At 42.1% G+C, this 19,394-nt stretch overlaps 1 long non-coding RNA gene across 1 annotated transcript in view; it reads right to left on the reverse strand.

Moving 5' to 3' along the window:
• LOC122831558 overlaps positions 1 to 18,914 on the reverse strand; it is a 35,111-nt gene extending 16,197 nt beyond the window's left edge. Inside the window, exons 1-2 of the long non-coding RNA XR_006370717.1 lie at positions 18,833 to 18,914; positions 7,550 to 7,682 (exon numbers count right to left, since the gene is read on the reverse strand). This is a non-coding gene — a long non-coding RNA (uncharacterized LOC122831558). The remainder of the gene's footprint in view (positions 1 to 7,549; positions 7,683 to 18,832) is intronic.
• Positions 18,915 to 19,394: the final 480 nt, after the last annotated feature.

Genomic DNA, 19,394 nt, shown 5'->3' on the forward strand with positions numbered 1-19,394 from the left:
GAATGAGGGCTGAGAGGTAATGAGCTCCGGTCGGCGCTCAGCCGGGCCCTAAAGCAGGGGCCGTCCGTCCGTCCGGGGGCGACCAGCTCCGCTCTCTGCTCTTTTGTCCTGCGCGAGTTTAGAAAGGATGGAGGTACCGACTTCAAAGTATTTTATGTGTCAGACCAACAGAAAGTAGAGACAAATTGTGCAAAGGGAAGAAAGACGAGAATACATTCTTTCTAGACTTTTGTTCATAAAGAATTTTTAAAGTGTGGCATGCATACGTATTTTACACATCAGATGTGGGACCAAAATTGTATTTTTATTTTTTTACATTTTCAGCTGGTGTGCATCATTTCACACTGCATTGTGTCCAATCAGCCAAAAACTTGTTCATCTCCTTGCCTGAGGTGGCGCTGTACCAAGAACCACTGAAGGAAATGACTTCCTTCTTCATAAAATTTAAACGGAAAAAAAAGGAGTAGTGTCAGATTTTAGCAGTTGTAAGATTTCTCCCATAAGTGTTAAACTCTATCATGTTTGTTTTGGTTGTATTTACCCAGAATTCCCTATGCTATAGTTTGCTTCCTGCTTTTGGAGCGGTCTCTGGTCTGCTTGGCATCCACATATGCATTCAAACCACACCAGAGTTCAAATTAATCAAACCAAGACCTACGATGGACCAGAGTTCTCCCTTTTGGTCACATCTCCCCAAACAAACTGAATCTTCTACACAAAAAAGAAAAAAGAAACAAACAAACAAACAAACCTAGATTTAACTTAAAGCAAACAAAGCAGGGTTGGTATGAATGCATCTTGAGTCAACGCTTAGTAGAAAAAACTTTTGCTGATGCCTTTTGGTGAATGTTTCTAGTAGATTCTAAACGCTGAAATCTTGCCCCATTTTCCTTGTAGAATGGCTGAAAATCAGGTTAGCGCCGATTCTCAATTGGATTTAGTCTGTCTGAAGCCGGAGAATCAACTCAAATTACAGAAAGGCCCAAAACCCTAAACATGGACTACATCGCTGGTCAAAAACTCCAAATGTTTATTGGTAAAAAGTTTAAAAATCTGAACGTGAAGATGAAGGTTAATATATATTTCTTTCCTCTCACTGTCTGAAGTTAAATCATTCCAAATTTCTCTTGTTTTAGATCAGGCACAAATATTACTTCTATTTGCTAAAGGCCAAATTAATGAAATCTATTTATGAATGTCTTCAAAATGAGTCAAAAATGAGTCTGACAGGTTAACTGACACATTTCAATTAATTAGAGGCACACCTGTGGATGTATTTTAAGGCCACACCTGCTACTGTCTTGTTGGACAAAACAGAAAGTCAAAAGAAATCAGCCAGCCAACTGCAGCGTGGCGGTGGCAGCACCATGCTGTGGGATCTGATTTGCTGCAGGATGAACTGGTGGACTTCAGAGAATAAATGGAATCACAAGGAAAGAACACGATGCAGAAATATTGATCACAGATTTAATGAGAAATATTTTTCTGCCACATTCACATTTGATCACAGAAGATGCGACAGTCATTTTAAAATGGCAAAATTTGGATAGGTTGAAGGGAAGCCGATGCTTTCCTTACACACTGTGTTGCAGAAAAGGGCTTTCTGAGAGAGTTTCTCCTAGCTTTTACACTTCAGAAGTGCATGTAAGGTTAATAACCCTTGGGATGTTTTCCCTGAGGCTTGGAGAAAATGTAAAGAACATCGCAGCATCTTTGCAGACCAAGTCAAAGCAGTTTAGAGACACTTGGTTTGACTGTAGAGCAGGGACAATATCCACTTCTGTTTACATTTGTCAGAGTGAATCCCTTCTTAACTGGTGTTTCATAAAGTCGCATGTTATACAGATCCACATTTCCTAACAGCACTACACGGGGGGAAATAGCAGCCGCTGTATTCTTTTACTTTAACAAACAAGCATTTACAGCCATCCACTAAGGACAGAGGGCTAAAAAAATCAAATAAAATGGCGAAGCAACTTTTTAGATAATAAAAATACAAAATGGGCAAAAATAGCATGTTTTGGCAGGTTTATTGTTTCATCAGCTAATGTACAGAGATGCTGAATAACATTTGGCAAACCTCTAACCCTTGTAAATCCATGAATTCAATTTGTGGCAAATACGGTGCTGAGTTTCTTGAAACGACATAAAGCCTTTTGGAAGCAACTAATGTAGAAACTCTAATGTAGAAACTCATGAGAGAGTGTTAGCACTTCATGGTTTTCTGTAAAAAAAAAAAGAAAAATGAAGAAGAAAGAAAGAAAGCGGCTAACTATAGTGTGGCCAGACAAACTGGAACAGCCAGACTTCAGGCTTCATCTGCAATCGTTTTGTGTTCCTTTAGATCATTTTGTTATCAACTATTTCTGGTCCATGTAGTCCATTAAGATGGATCAGCGAGTACGCACAGTCACCAGTGAGATGGAAAAATTCTAGTAAAGAGCGATGAAAAAGGGATTTGCATAGGGTGACCAAACGTCTGTATTTCCCGGGACATGTCCATATTTCACGTCCTGTCCCGGGTGTCCCGGTTTTTTTTTTAGAAAGTGAGGAAATGTCCTGTTTTTTAAATTACCTTCATTGGACCATTAAATTTACAGGCACTAGGGCACTGCGCGCGGCGCTGCGTGTGACGTAATCCCTGAGCCGCGTCAGTGCGGGCAGCCCTGTTCTTAATCAGAAGATGGATAACGTGGCTGTCAGTACGCCAACAACAGGCCAAAGCGCAAATGTATGTTTACCGACGATTTACAAAAGAGTTTCCCCGCTTTCAGACCGGGTCGAGACAATTAGCTCATTTGTTAATTTATTTCTTCCAATAGCCTACAGAACAGACAATATTTCGTTCATTAATGAGGTTGAGTATCATGTGTTATTGGGAGTTGAGAGTTATTGTTAACTTTTATTGTTAAGTGAGGGATGTTTAGATGAGACATTATTTCATTGTGCTATTCATTCATTACATTTTGAATAAAATTATCATTTGTTATTGGAGTTATTGCTGTTGACTTTTACTCAAAAGCATTTTTAATAAACCAACTGTAAATATCATGTTATTGTAGGATTACGTAGGCCTATGTTAAGTGAGTGCATGCCACAGACATCTCTATGCATGGGAACAGAGATCCCACCCCCCAAATGAAAATATGGTCACCCTAGATTTGCAGGAAGTAAAGTTCTGAGGACAAATATTCCCATTATCACAGTTTACTTCAGTTTCGCTCTCCAAAACAGAGTCCTGGTTCAGGGGTCACTGGAGTTAAACATTGGCTTAAAAAAAATCGAAGGCTGGAAAGCCTTGCTGCTCAACACGGTTCACGATTTAGGTCAGAATTTAACAAACTGTTTGCCAAAGCCAGGAAATCAGCTGAAATCGTCAGCTTCTTGTGACCTAATACACACAAATCAGAAAGGTTTTTTTCTTCCTCAATGCATTTTTCTGAATCTTTTTTAGTGAAATCCATATTTTATAACTCATCCGTGTTTCAGTCGGTGATTCATTATTTTATATCACTTTGGTTAGTGATATAAAAAAACATACCGCCGGTTAGTATCTCTAACGTGTTCCACTCAATTCATGACAAACCATGAATGGATTTTGCAGTTACCGACAAAAGATGGATGACGACTCTCGTTTACGGCTTTAAATGATCTCCAGAAGTTCTTAGCTGCTTGTCATAATTCTGCCTTTTATTTCTACTCAGACAAGCTGCCAAAACCAGACCGATACCCTATAATAGACGCTTTGAGCGGACAAAAGGGGTGGGAGCGCTCGAGCGCCGTCTAGTCATGCAACGAGCGACTTCCGCCTTAATGCCGTCCAGATGGAGGAGGTGAAGATTGACATCCACAGGAACCCACACACTCAGATGACACTGCAAAGCACAGTGAAGTCATTCGAGGTTCCTGGGGGACCACCATCTGCAACTCCATTAAACCGGATGCAAACATCTTCGATGTAATTAATGAGGCCAAACACAGGATGTACGTCCCACGTCTACTTTGGCCGAAACGTCAACATGTCACAGCCGAGCGCGCTCTAACTGCATCAACTGTACTGTCTCTGCTTTTTCTCAGCTGTGCAGGATGTGATTTAAATAGCAGCCCCGGTCTCCATCCGAGACCTGCAAGGAGATCAAAGCAAAAGAGAGAGAGGGGGGAAGGAAAACAAAAAAAGATGGCTGCCGTTCCTCTCCGGCCAGACGAGCATCTATCTGACATCTCACCTGCTGGAGGACAGTTCCGGTTCGTCAGCGCGGCTCCCACCTGCCACGACGACGCCGTCCCCTCGACGTCAATCGCCATCCTCGGCCTGCCCTGCTCAGCCGGCGGACCCCCACACACACAGCCCTGTCACACTTACTCCCATGAGTACACTCGCGTATACTGAATGACCCGGCTGACTCACGCAAGTAAGTCAAGCTTTATTTCATATGCACTTTATCATCTTTTTCAGGCAACAGCGGCCCTACTACACACTTGCCTTGAAACATTTCAGGGAGTTGCTTTAGCGCTGTTATTTTCCTGTAAAGGAGGAGGCACAGCACCATACTGTATCTGTTAGCTTAGCTAAAGGAAAAACAAGACACTACCTGCCTCCAAGTTAAGTTAACACAGAATATCTGTCACTGAACTAAGCAGCTTTGCCGAGATGGAGGTACCAGCTATAATTTTTCCATTCTTAAAGGGGCAGCATTACATAGGAAACCTATATTTCCCTGCCACAAGATATCAATTTATTGCTGTTACCGTCAGTTTTTATAGGAATTTTGCATATATCAGATATGACTTGAAGGAAATTTTGTAATTTCAGCGCCTGGAAATTGTCTCTAAAAAAAAAACTTGCTCTTTCTGAAACTCCACCTTCAGCAAGTCATCAAAACATGCCTAACTAGCTCAGCAGATGCGTATTTCCACTAGGTGTTCGCTAATTGCTGCTGGTTTCAGACTAGCACTGGCGGGAGAAGGTGGTTTCCAAGCTCGAAAGCTTGGAAACTGCAGGAGGAGCTTCGTCCTCGAAGGCGGCACTAGATCCATTCAGGCATTTTGCACAGCTGTATGGCTGCCAAGAGAGTTTAAAGGATTTCTCAAACATGCACAACAGATTCAAGGTGACAATCGCGGAATGTTTTTGACGAGCGAATGACATTATAACATGATGTGAAGCTCATAAAAGTTGATTTTACACAATGCTGCCCCTTTAAAACACTCTTAAATACATCTCTAAGTCACTTTGACTTGTGGATCCATCGGGTATAAGACCCTCCAAAGATGAAGGTATGATTTGGTGTTGAGTTGGTGCATAAAACACAAGTTAGCGAAAAACCAGTTCAATTCTGATCTCTAGACTTTATTACCAGCAGACTGTCACAAAAACACAAGCTAACTTTATTTAGTTCTATGAATCTTTGAAAAATGCTAAAGTTAAGACAGAAGTGAAGACTTTAAATAGTATTTTAACACTAACCAAGCACGTCTCCTGTTTGCCTGTTTGTTAAAAAGTTGGCATTGCAGTAGATGATCACTTTTAAGAAATATGCTTCTCTTCAAGTATATGTCAGATATTTGATGAATTTCTCATTTCGGTTACATACATAAATGTATTCCATGCTTTTCAGTATGTTTTCTGGGTCTTTTCATTTCTTCCGCTTCGCCATTAAGCGTCTTTCATTGCAAACACAACATACCACACACAGTCCTCATCAGGTACAAGAACTGGACACGTAAAAAAAAAAAAAAAAAAAGTTTAAAGAGTCTACAAAACTCTGGCTGCGGCTGAGACGAAACGGAAAAACAGAATGCCGCTCTTCACTTTTTTCTTTTCCCAAACAAAAGGGTCATGAGAAAAACTAGCCACATCCTCTTGTTCGCCTGCTTTCCCAGGAAGGATATCTTTCTTTTCATGTCAGACGTCTTCCCTCGTCATGTCTCCTTCTTTCGGGGTCACAAGCTTTATTCTCAGCATTGCAATATTGCACAACAAGTGGGAGATTGCAAGAACCTAAAAAAATTGTTTTTCTTTACACTTAGGAGGATTGGGAGCGCTCTTTCTCAGGGCAGTAAATGCACCAGTTGGAATAATGAATTCTGGCAAAGAAAGACTAACACATGGAGTCATTTGACTACTGTAATCTCCTTTTGTGCTCTAAAATACACTCATTCTCATCGCTTCAGTCAAAACATAAAGTTTCCGACAATTAACGTGTTGGCGCACTTGTCTCAATCCCCTGAAGAGTGAAGGAAATTAGCATCAGCATGTGCAAATTTATATAAAGATGAGTGACACTTTCTCTAAGGGAGTAATAAAGGTTTCAACGTTGTGCTGATGACACTTTTTTTCTTCTCCCTCCACCCCCTAACTTGAGCGTTTGCAGAATAACGTACCAATTTAATGTGAAGGAAGTACCCTTTAGTGTGTCACTGAAAATGAGTCGAGAGGCTGCTGACAGCGACCTCTTGCTAACGGAGCACTGACACCGCGAGCGGCTCGGAGAGGGTGACGCTGCTGCGTCGCTAGGCAGAGAGGCGGCGAGCAGAGCGGGTGAAGCCTCCTTGACCCCCGAGTAACGCAGTGGGTGAGACCGAGCGTGTGTGGGGTGTGGAGGGGGGCAGGGGATGAAGGCGCTAAGTGCTCCGCTTGTCCATCCCTGGCAGGTGAACTGGCAGGGGCTTCACCTTGGGGTTGGAGGGGTTGGCACTGAACACTGGCACTGGACGGGGCTTCTAATGTCTATGACCAGAGTGTGTTTACTTGATCGTACAAGCGCATATACATAAGAACACATGCTCATATGTTCCTTCTCTTTGTGTGTATAGCCCTCGAAATGATGAACGCCTTGGTAGTACCATTTGGCAGATGGGGACCCACCGGCCCTTTCTTCGAGCGGGACTAACAAGCTGACGAGTGTTTGGGAGGAGGCTCGACAGGCTCAGTGCCTCCGCCTCCAAGTGGCCCCCTTAACCCCGCCTGACGTCTGTGAGGGGCCCTTACGAGCCACCGAAATGGCCTTTTCTAGTCGTAAGGGTCTCGCGGTCTCTGCCCTAGAGGACCCTGCCTCTCCACCTGGCACGAGGGTGACGGAGAGGGCAGGAGGAGTCAGTGGATGTGTGGGGTTCGCCTGGACAGGACGGTGAGAGGTAACACGCCAAATCTACATCGCTACATTCCCGAGCTGACAATGGTGAGAGCTGTTCCCGGGGAGCCACTTTGACCTGTTTTTCTTTTTTTTTTTTGCCTCACGAAGAGACGATAATCTCTGCCTGCTGCAACACGTTTGTTCAATGCTGAAGTGTGTAACACCTTCTGCACCACATTACAAGTGAATCCTGTCATTGTGGAGCTACAGATGAGCAATTTCTCTTTGCTTTGATTTAATCTTTTTCAGCGTTAACGTGTGTGTGTGTGCGCACTCGCCTGCTCAAAGTCTTGCACTTTTTTGATTCCACCTCACCATAAACACATGTATGACAAGTTTATAATTGCGGCTCCGAATCGGCGTGTTGGAGTGTGCCACATGGAGGCAGAGGAGGCCGTAATTGGCATTCCTACCTCTGCGTGCCAGCCGGTTCTCTCTCCTCCCCATCAGAGTGAGAGTTGACAAAGAGAGCGCCAAGCGTTTCCAATCCCACATCCCTCACTTCTTCTTCTTCTCCTTATTTTTTTTTTCTCCTCTCTTCGCGGCCTGTGACGAGAAGAAGGCGAGATATGCGTGTGAGCGTGTGTGTTTTGGATTAGTGTCTTGCTTCACAATAAATCTTTGTTAAACAAATGCAAAGCAGATGGCACCGTGGTGTCTCCACCGTGAGGAGAGAAAGGAAAAGAGAAGGAGAGAGAGAGAGAAATGGAGAAATAAAGATGGAGAGAGAGAGAGAGGGGGGAAAAAAAAACCACACGCCTACTGCTTATTCTTATCCTCTGCAGACACACTGATCACACACATTACACAGACGGTGACTGTGTTGAGCTGCAAAACACTTAATCCCGGAGTGGAAGCTAGAGGTGGCGTCTGAATGCTGACGGACACCCAAACACATTCTGTTCATGGGAGAGGAGAACATTTTGTTTGACAGCATGCCTGTTGATATTAAATGGACGGCTTAGATCTTTTCAAGTGAGGCTCGGTGAAGTTATTATGAGTTATGGTTCCCTTACCTGTGGAAGAGAGAGATTGCGTCTCTGTGAGTCGGTATGGACCGATACAAGTGTCCTCGTATGACAACTCAGTGGTTCTTGATATCGCACTGTCATCTTCTGTAGTTTTCTGTTTCATCTAAAGCAGGAAAGCAACACTTATTTCTACTGCCTCTAAAATATTTTGGCAAATTAATAATTACAGTCATATTTTTGCTGATTGAGATAGCATTTTTTTATTGTAATTTCTACTTTGAGAAATAGCCTAGAGGAAAACTTTAGAACACAGCTCCATTTAATTTAGGTTTTACGTAAACATGCTGCATGAACAGAAGTATATTAGCTACAGAGTGAACCCATGACTATTCACAGTGACGTAACAAAATGAAGCGTAATGCAACACCAAATTATTTGTGGATTTTTCATACAGCATATCTGGTGTAGTGTATCTGGATTTGGCCGTGTTTGTTAAGGCATTAAAAGTAATCAAGTTAATTAAATTGAATTTCTGCTAAATGTAACAGTGCTAATTATGCTTTATAGTCATAAATTAAAATGGTTAAGGGCCCCCCAAAAATCAAGTTTTATAATGAAGAGCTTTTTGTTTTCCTTGTATTTTCAAAACTAATTGAAGAATTTGTTCATATCTCCAAACTTCTGACTCTCTCTCGAAACTTTGACTTTTGAACAGAAAGCTTGTATCCCACTATATGAACACATTCAGTTAATGTTTCAAATGGGCAAAATCAGTTAAAACTGAGGCCTGCGTCTTACCAGCTATTAATTAGGCAGACACCACTCCGAGGAGTTCTCCACTTTTCCACAAACTCATGACAACACAGTATATTTATAGAACGGATAAAAGAACTACTACTGATACTGATAACAACGTCACAAAGCCTCGTTTCAAACAAAAAAAAAATCCAAACCATCCCTTTAATGAGGGAGCTGACATTATTTGCCCCAACGTGCACAAAGAAAACGTGACCGTGCTGTGGAGCGCATTAGAGGAAAGGTAAGAGGACACGGAGGGCTCTGTTGTGCCTCTACCCTTTCATGTAGAAGTGGCCTTTTCCGCATGAGGCCTGGCCGTGCTCGGCCCCGGCTGTCGCTGATCGTTATGGATCCCCTTTCAAGAGCCCGTGTGTTCCCCTGACACAAAAGAACGGGGAGGCCCCTGGGCGATGCTGCGGAGTACAAGACGGGCCGCGTGGCGAGACTGATTTGCTCGTCAGGAAAGCGGCTCGGCGGAAATCCAGTGACCGCTGTCCAGATCAGACAAGTCTCACCGACGGCGGGGAGGGCCGCGGTTTGGATTCGGGGCAAATACCAAAAACTCTACTGTTTATGCTTCTCGTTGAGTTATTTGTTTTATTTATTTATTTGCTCATTATAATATTCGACCTGACATCGTGTCCGGCTGGCCCCGCGTAACCTCTGCGAGGAATCATGGGATGCGCATTTAAAAACCACGAGCGGCACGGGGCTCTGCGGTAATCGTGATGATAGGTGACAGTGTTACTGAGCCACACATCATTACCGATGACAGCGGTCCAGTGTGTGTGGGTGTGTGTGTGTTTGTTTGTCGCGCACACGCAAAACGGCGGCGGGAAAGTGGGGATGGCGCTCCTTTGAATTACCTCAGCAGCGATACGGCTCGGAGATACGAGACGGATTTGAAGTGCTCTGCTTTGGAGATCCATAGTATCATGTCTTCACTCACTCTGGATTGTGATTAATGTGTTTATTATTCAGGCATTCACCAGGGGACACAATTATTTACATAAATCCAGGAAGTAGCCGGCCTAATGGAAAGTGCCACGCACATGATCTTAACGTCAAGACGTCGTTCTCTTCCTCTGGCTGAGCCCAGAATCATGGATGGCATATATTTTTAGACTCTGTATCTGGCTGGGTGGGTGGAGATTGGGGGGAGAGGGGGGAGGGGGGTGCGTCGCATTTCACCTCAGCAGTCCCTACTCCTTTCATCTCGTCTGGAAATGGAGAGAAAGCATCACTTAACTTTGCAGCTCACCACACAATTACCTGACTACCTGTTCTCACAGCAATTACGAGCCCAAGACAAATAATTAGTCTGACAAATGACTGCTGGGCACGGCGCCCTTGTTGTGGTGGAGTCGTGTAATTTGGAGGCCCGGCTAAGAACGCACTTTGGCGGTAATTAGCAAAGACCGGTGTAACTGTGCGCCCGCCCAGTCTTACAAAACTATTTACACCCACTTAACGCTTTTTTTTTTCTTTTTTCAAATTTTCTTAAGCAAGGACCACAAACATCAATGGATATCAGATGATGGGTGGAGGCAAAGTGAGCATAATTGAAACAGAAAGGAAAAAGTGTACTTTTTTCTTCTTCGTCTTGGCAAACAGGAACTCATAGGAATAGCAGCTAAAATGTTTGTGTATGTCTCTAAAGGTATAATCATGTAGAGACTAATATTTTTGAAACTAAAGTTCAGACAGATTGAGTGTCCCTGAACATAATTTTTTTAAGTCTTTTCTGGACTTTATTAGCACGCGATTGACAAATTTTATGTTTCTATGACTTCCGGTAGAGGCAGTGGAGTAAAGTGCCACACTTGTTAGTTAAATATTGTTTTTTTTTTCTTCTTCTTATGCTGTAAAATTAATTGCCCATTGGCACATGAGCGTGCATTGCTGATTTTGATGCTGGCACTAGAAAAAAACATTTGTCACTGGTTTCTCAATTGGCGACCGGATGTTCGCCAATTGAGAAACCGTTTTATTTGTGGTGTTTTTATGCTGCATGAATTGAATTGAATTGCCATTTTGCAGTTCAGCTCAAATGTGCAACACAAACAAACTTGACTTGAATAAAGATCTGAATCTTTGACTGGGCCATTCTAACACATGAATGACGTTTGATGTAAACCGTTCCATGCAGACGATTCTTCTCCTGCTGGAATTTCAATCTTCAATTTAGTCTCAAGTCATTTGCAGCCTAGATTTTTTTTTTATAGCTCCACCCATCATTTTATCAACTCTGGCCAGCTAACCTGTTCACAGCATGATGCTTCCACCACCATGTTTTACTGTTGGCCTGGTATTGATAGTGTTCACTTTTTAGACAGCAAACGGGTCTTCTTACGCCTTTCTTTTTGGCACTTGTCCGTCTTGGATGGGTTTTTACCAGTTGTGCCTTATGCTTTTCAGTTTTAGGATGATGGATTTAAAAGTCTCCTGACAGATTTTCAAACCCTGTGTTACCATTTCATAGCTTAAACTGGCCTTAAACATCTTCCCAGCTTTATTTCTGACCTGTCTCCTGTGTTCCTTATAAAGCCATTTGTTCACTAATGGTTTCTAACAAACCTTTGAGCTCTTCACAGGTCAATTTCTGTCATCTTATTGGGGGTTGAAACAATTAATTGTGATCAATAATAGTCAACTAATTTAGTGATGGATCAATTGTTCACTGGAGTATACAGAGTAAAAAGAAGGGCCATTTGTTGAAAGAACAACACAGTCTGACCACTAATTAAGCCAAAACTGTACCAAAAAAAGTGTAATTTTTTAAATTTAAAATAAAAAACACACACCTTCAACTGTAAATCTGTTCTACTCAGAGCAAAAAAATTGTTTAAAACAATTAAAGGAATACCAAAATAATATATTATGACAATTAAGTATAAGTATTCATATAAACAATTATAAAAGTATCAATAAATTGAATTAAAAATCTTTTTTTTACATTTTCCAGCATAACTGAAATTTGTCCCAGGTTTTTGTCAACACCGTCAGACAAATAGAATGTAAAAAAATCAGGCATTATTGGGGGGCATCAGAACTTCCGAGGACCCCATGACTTCTTCCTTTGCTAAGAAGCTCTGGTTAGCTTATGTTATTCTTTACTTCTGTTTTATTCCTAAGTTATTCGTCACAACCATGATGTGTCAACACCAGAACTGACAATTTACAAACCTTTGATGAAATTTTGTGAAATAAATGCTTAATTTATTGTAAACAGTAAAGATTTATGGACCTGATGATCTACAATATGGCCTCCTTCAGAGTAACATCATGTAAACTGAGGTAGTTTGGCATTTCGTCATGTCCATCAGTTTTTAGCTGACAGTGTGACTCTTTCAGTGATGGTGTTTACAAATCTCACTTAAATGTGCAATTAATTCACTTTAATGTCTTTTACATAAATGGCATTACTTCACATGTATCAAGTATTTCTTTTTACTCACTAGTTTGTCACCATCTTCAGTTCTGTCGACTCTGTCAGATGGACTTTATGTTGTTTTTTGTTTTAAATGTTTCTTTTGTTTCTTGAGAAGCATTTGTCTGTAAAACTGAGTAAAAATATCACTAACAGAGTCATTAAAAATACATTTATATTTATTTTTGTCAGATGTTGATGACAAAGTTCTGGGTCAGGTCCATTAAAAATGTAACTTTCAAAAAAAATGTTGCAACTGACAGCCTGCACCTTGGCATCTTTACATTTCCAAAACATTATTTGTCATATTTGTATAGGTAAGCTTCAGGTATAATTAAAAACATTTTCGGGAAAATTTAAACCCATTTTGTCCCACGTCTCAAGAATCACTGAATTAATAAAAATGTGCCAACTTTTTACAAATTCGATTAATCGTCAGAATAATTTGTAGATTAATCGACAACTAAAATAATCATTTGCTGCTGTATTCTTACCCATCATTAAAAATATGGACAAGTCGACAATTTTGTTTTTACGAATAATATATCAATATTAATTTGTGACTTCTGGATATTATTTAGGCCATTATTAAGAAAAAAACAAACTAATTTGAAAACCACACAGTTTGTCTTTCCCGTTCTAATCATCTCCTACTTCGTTTAAGCCTATTTCATGAAAACCCCCAAATAAATGCACCGAGGTTTGTGGTTCCAAACGGGTGAAATAGGCAAAAGTTTAAGGGGTTAAGAACTCTTCTTGTGCGTGACCAACAACGCGCGCACGTCGGCGAATGTCACCTCCACTTCACGTGTCGGCCAAGGCATCGGCTCCGATCGTCGGGTTCAGAAGGCAAAGGAGTCAGGGTGGCAGGAATCTCTGCGTGTCATCCCTGATCTCCCAGCCGGTGACACCGACAGCAGCAGCCCACCTGCCAGCCTGTCAGGTCTCCCCCAGCGAGGGGGCTGACACCATATTGTCAATGCCACAGATTGAACAGTGATCTTTTCCACAATCCCCTCTTCACTCCATCTGCAATCATCTGCAGTCTGTCTGCCACATCGGCGTGCGCTCTCTCTCTCCTACCTTCCTCCGCTTGTCTTCATTCACTTCAGTTCCCCCCCCCACCTCCCCGCCACCAACCCCCCTCAGGTTGTCACGTCTGACAGCGGCTTGTCAAATGCTCCTCCAGCTGCAGGTCTATCCGTCATTAAACGGCTGAGGAGGATTGGAATCGTCTCTGTCGGGGCCCTCAGGTGGTGAAGACGTGGTTCTGTAGACTAGGAGGCCCGGCTTGTCGAAGGCATCGTTACTTCCACATCTGTCAAATTTAAGTAAAAGGCAACATGCTTGGAGGGGGGTATTGGAAAGGGGGTGCGGGTACAGGGAGCAGGGGTAAGATAAGTTGTGTTGGCAAATTCTGGATGATAGGGGAAAGTCATAAAATCAGACCTTGTTTTCATGTGACTCAAAATAAAAACGTACAGTCAGGGGTGTAGACTGTATGGATATGCATCACCAGATGGCCCAGGCCCTTTTAATATGAAAACAGCACGGACTTTAGTTGTTAGTACCCCTGGTGAAGATGTGCAAAACGTCTCAAAACTAATGTAATTTCTCCTGCAGCGGCTTGATCCTCACACTGGAATGTCCAACATTTAGAAAAAAAAACCCCACCTTAAGCATTGCTTTTAACAAAACCAGTCATTTTTTGTAATTTCTGTAGGACTGATGTCCAACGACTGAGAAGGCCACAGATTTAAAACAAACTACAAAGGTTGACTTGCGTACATCTTTGTTAATCCAAAACATGTGGCCGAAAGACGACCCATTTCCACCAGATTGGTATTTTGGGTTTGGGTCGATGAGACCGGTCTCACGATGATCCTAATATTGTTGCGCCGCGATCTTGACTAAGTCCTCACACTCAGGGCCGGCCAAAGCCTCCATGGGGCCCTAAGTGGCCCTGAGCGTGTGCTTATTTTGCTTATGCCTTGGGCCGGCCCTGCTCACACTTCTCTTCCAACATGGTGGCCTTAGCCGTAAGCTGCTCCAGAGTAGTTTTCATACCGGCAATGTCACCAGTGCAACCAGTGAGCGCCTCCTCCACATCCCCCACCGTAGCCGTTAGCTTAACCAGCTTAGCATCAGTAGCAGCATAGTCACTTGCTAGCTGCGTCTTCACGGCTTGTATCTCACCTTTAATGGATGACAAGGCCTCTCCAAGAACTTCTTGGAGTTGTTTCTTAATAATGCCGGCGATATCTTCTTTCAAAGAAAACAGTAGTTCGAGCTTTAGGGTGTTGGCATCCGGATTTATCTGAGTCTGGACCGTTACGACACATGGATTTAGCGGCAAAGTAGCCGAGGCCAGTGAGCATGACTTTAGCTGTGTCTGAATAGTACAAGACATTCCCCTTCCTGACATTGCCACGTGGTGCAAAAATATACACACAGGACCAGAGTGCAAAAAAGTAAATAAAGACTTGGTTTACAAGGAAAAGCACAGCTGAATAAAATCTTTAAACAAAATTAGCAGGAGCTACTACCACCCACGTTCTACTACATTGACTGCTCAACAGCGCCCCCACCAGACTGGCATTTTAAAGGGTTCTGGATTTCATACACTGTTATCAGTGTTTTGGATGTTGACAAACATGCCCAAAGTATTGGGCATGTTTGCAACTATGACTTTTAACCAACTATGACTTTTAACCAAATATATTGTTTAGTAAACTTTACATAGTTGGGCAGAAAGTCTTTGACAATTTGTATTGTAAATGCATTTAATCTCTGACAAATCCCATCAGTTTTTCCACTCAAACTATCTATCTTTTCCTTAGAAATCCTAAAATTCTTTATAAATTTTCATTTGATTGCATATTACTTTCTGAAAATAGCCCCTTTCACTCCACTTTGATGGACTGTGGAGTCAATGCATGTTTGGGCTTTTTGACTCAGATTATGGCAAATTATGACCCTTGATCAAATCAAACCAACTCTAACCAACTGCTGAGGCACATAACCACAATTTCTTACAACAAACTACAAGTAGAGTACAGAAGCAGGCATGTTGGGTACATACCTGCAATTCAAGCGTGGCCTGTACAAAATGTCTTTCGGCGAACAATTTGTATTTGTGTGCGAAGGTACGAAAAATTTACATGACTTTTGTTTTTCTGTAATGTCTGTCAAATAACAAGTTGGCATGTAAATAACTAAGTCACCTAAGGTCATCTTAGTTAACTCCAAAACAGTCGCCAGACAAACAGGAGTTTTAGTCTGACCTTGTGGACTGAGATTTGGAAAACAAAAAGTTATAGATGATAAATTTTAAGTTCCTAGAAACACTCAGCAACTTAAAAGAAGTGGAGAAAAAGACTTATTTCATGGAAACCAAAACTTTCACCCATGGATTTGATTAAAATCCCTCTGGACAAATAAGTTAATGGTAATATTTTTATAGATTTCCAGTGCGGCACATCGTCGGACGTTCCAACAAATTTCTCCGTGTTCGTCCCTAGATAAACAGCGTTCCGTGTTTTGCGCACGTGTTTCCCAGCTCCCCCGGGCCTGTTTAAGAACATCGACGCTCGGAAGCAAAATGGATCACAGGTGTTTTCTCCTTCACCGGGGACGAGGCTTTGCAGACCTGACCCCTCTGAAGGGGATTAAGTGTCGGTAATACGGGGGCCGTGTTCCCTGCCTGGTCCTGCATGCCGTCCTGGGAGGCCACGTCTGATTCCCCTCAGCGCGTCGCCGTGGCCCCGGAGTGGTTCACGTAGACCTCCACCCAGGAGGGCAGGGAACAGCTACATGTTCACGCACACACACACACGCACACACGCATACATACACAGAAGGCAGCAACACAGGTGTGGAGTCAAACAAAACAAAAATATCCCTAATTAGGTTATTTTCTAATCTACAGAGGCAATGAGCCTAATTACTACAAGGTGTAAATACAGACGTTTCCATATTTACCTCTCGTGAAATAGCAGAATGCTGAAGCAAAAAAAAAAAACGTAGAGGATCAGGGAAATGTTAAATGCAACAGAAAGAGGGGTGGGGGGAGAAAAAAAAACACTCCAATGAGAATTAACAAACAAAGCCCTCAGTTATTCTTATCATGCTATCTGATCAATCTATTTTTTGCTCTTCAGCCGCTCTAATCTCTCTCCCACTCTCTCTCCCCGCGTGTTGCGCCTAGAAACATTTTTTTTTTTTGCACTTCAGAGAAGAAGAAAAAAGGTCTTCTCATGCACTCCTCTTCTTTTTGTCTCTGTTTCACACAACAAAGAGATAACACACCCACATGTGACAAGTCCACCCACATCCATCAAACTTCGCTCAAATCAGCCAGCAATAGGAAATGGAGAAAGAAAAAGCAAACAAAAAAACAAAACAAGCGCACACACACACAACCTAAAGACGAATCTTTCATCAGAGAATCGGGATGGAGAGCATCGATCACGCTCAGAGGGGCTAAGCAGCGAGAGATTGAGTGCAGGGCGATGGGAAAGCACGATCCGGTTACTGCATCACGGATGACTTTAGAGCACTTATTTGCACAACTTGTAGCTGCTGCTTTTTATGTCTCATGAAACGTCTCACCACTGAGTGAGGTATGTGCTGCTTTTGGGCTGGCTTTGTCCTCATTTAGAAGATAAATGGCTTTGCTCTTCAAAACCACATCAATCGGCGTGGCCTTTGTCCTATATTGGGATGGTTTCTGTCCCCTCTCTGGTGTGCAAGGTGTGTTTTTTTTTTTTGTAAGACATATTTGTGTTGGTCACAGTTGGATCTACTACAGGTTTACTCTGCAGTACTTAGCACTGTCCTCTACAACAAACTCCCTCTCCTTCTCTACTTGAGAGTTTGCTAAATAAATCCATTCTCAAACATTTGACAAAACTTTCCTTTGGGGGAAACTGACGGCAGTGAATTATTTTGACGGTGTAACAAGTGTTTGGTAAGAAACCGTCTTTAGTTGGAATTGCCGATTCTCACTCTTTTGCCGTGTGCTTTAAAAAGAGCACCACTTCCTTCAGCAAAGGCCTATTCTCATGATTTATCAATAAGGAGGAGAGTGGACAAACAAACCATCCATAGGAGAGATTCAAGGCCAAAACCACGGCTGACCAAAATTAACACCAGAAGCGGTAGAACATTGACGGTCTGGCCCTGCTTTGTCCTCTACTCCTAAAGGACATTTGGGTTTCCATCAAATTATCATGTGAATTTTGAGCAAACTTTTAACATATTGCAAAAAAAAAAAAAAAAAAAAAAAAAGAGAGAACATGCAAATTAGATATATCCATCTTCTGACTTGGAGAGAATGAACCAGGTAAATCGTAATTTCATCAGATGTTAACGCGTCACGTGACCGTAACAGGAAGCAGAGTTACAGACTAGCATGGATGGTCAGATGTTTTCAGGAAAGTCTTGGTATCAGGCATGAAAATGAAAACACAGACGGTGGACCCAGCTGATCAGCAATGTGGGGTAAATGTGTTTCCGTCTCCCCATTTTTCGGGGCGATGTAAACTGCTAAAAAAAAAAATATTTTTTTTGTTGTTGCAGAATTTGAATAATTTCAAATTCAGTCGCTTCCATCAACATTTTTTAATGCAATACTTCAAAATGCAAAGAAAACTTTAATGGAAACACGGTTATTGTCTAGCTGGAAGTCTGTGACCTTAAATTCAACAGCACTTGGGTTGTACAGCAACACAATGTGTTAAGGCACACCAACAAGTCCATCATTAAATCCTTCAAAAATGGCTTTGGAGTGGGTGGCATAGTCAAAGTCTGATTGGAAGGATTTTGGAGGAGCAAAACGTCAAATGAGATCTGAATTTTGAAACACTTATCAGGTACTGAAGCCCTGATACTGACAGATTTAGTGCTTAGCATCCTTTAGACAGGAAATAAGAAGATGTTTTCTCCTGCATTCCTAAATAAAAATGATAAATCAAAATCTGATTCATGTAGCTGAATGTGAAGAGCTTTCTCAAGTAGGTTTTGGTTTTGAATGTGTGCCACGCATGAATATGGAAGGTTGTACACATACTGAAGAAGTTTGTCCGCAGAGCGACACCAAAGAAGTTTACTGCCATTCATATCTTCTGTGTGTATCTAGGCGGAATGACCCTTTAATGCTAGCTAAGAGCAAGAACTGCTGTAAAAGGAAAACCTGACAGACTGTCTATTAAACATGTCATACGTTTGGATTTCTGTATAAACAGACACAGCAGAGAGACGGAGAGCGAGAGAGAGAGAGAGAGAGAAACAAACAGAGATATTAACCCCACACAACAGACGACGCACCAGAAACGCAATACACCAGAAGGGAGGAAGGAAAAAGGTCAAGGTAAACTGGACCCGAGATTTAAAATGTTCATCACAATCACAGCTTGCCATCAGCTATTAAGTGTCCGGCTGCGGACAGCCACACAAATCCAGGCCTGACTGCCTCTCACAAAACCTCCTTATCTCACCTGTCCACCTGTCCCGCTCACTCGTCCATCTTCCACCCGCCGACCGCGGTGATTGCATCTTTAGCGGTACCGGCCAAGCGACAGCTCTGCTGCACAAGCAACATAAAGTCAGCCATTAAAAGAACGCTTATTTATTATTTCTGAGACACAAGGAGACAGCAGAGAGGATTGCCTCCTCCTCTGGCCCCCGTGAGGTGATGGAGACGATGGTGAAATCAACTGTTCATTAGCAGACAGAGCAACACGAAGGTCCCAACTAGAGGGGTGATTTTTTTTGTTTTTTTTTCTGCCGTTGTTTAACATTATTATCTAGCTTGTGCGCAGCATATTGTTTTCTCCTGATTAATTATTTAAACAGAAATAATCAGCAATGTAAAATCAAACATTTAAAAACAATATGCGTAAGTTTCCTCATAGGCATTACAAAGTATCGCATGAGCAGGGATATTATTACATATTAATATCCGCGATGTACCTATGGTCCTAAGGGATGGTTTATATTAAAGTACTTATTTTACCGTATATTACCGTTACCGCTTCGCTGAATGTGTTTGATTTATTA

Source organism: Gambusia affinis, linkage group LG05, assembly GCF_019740435.1.
Source record: "Gambusia affinis linkage group LG05, SWU_Gaff_1.0, whole genome shotgun sequence".
Taxonomy (NCBI): domain Eukaryota; kingdom Metazoa; phylum Chordata; class Actinopteri; order Cyprinodontiformes; family Poeciliidae; genus Gambusia; species Gambusia affinis.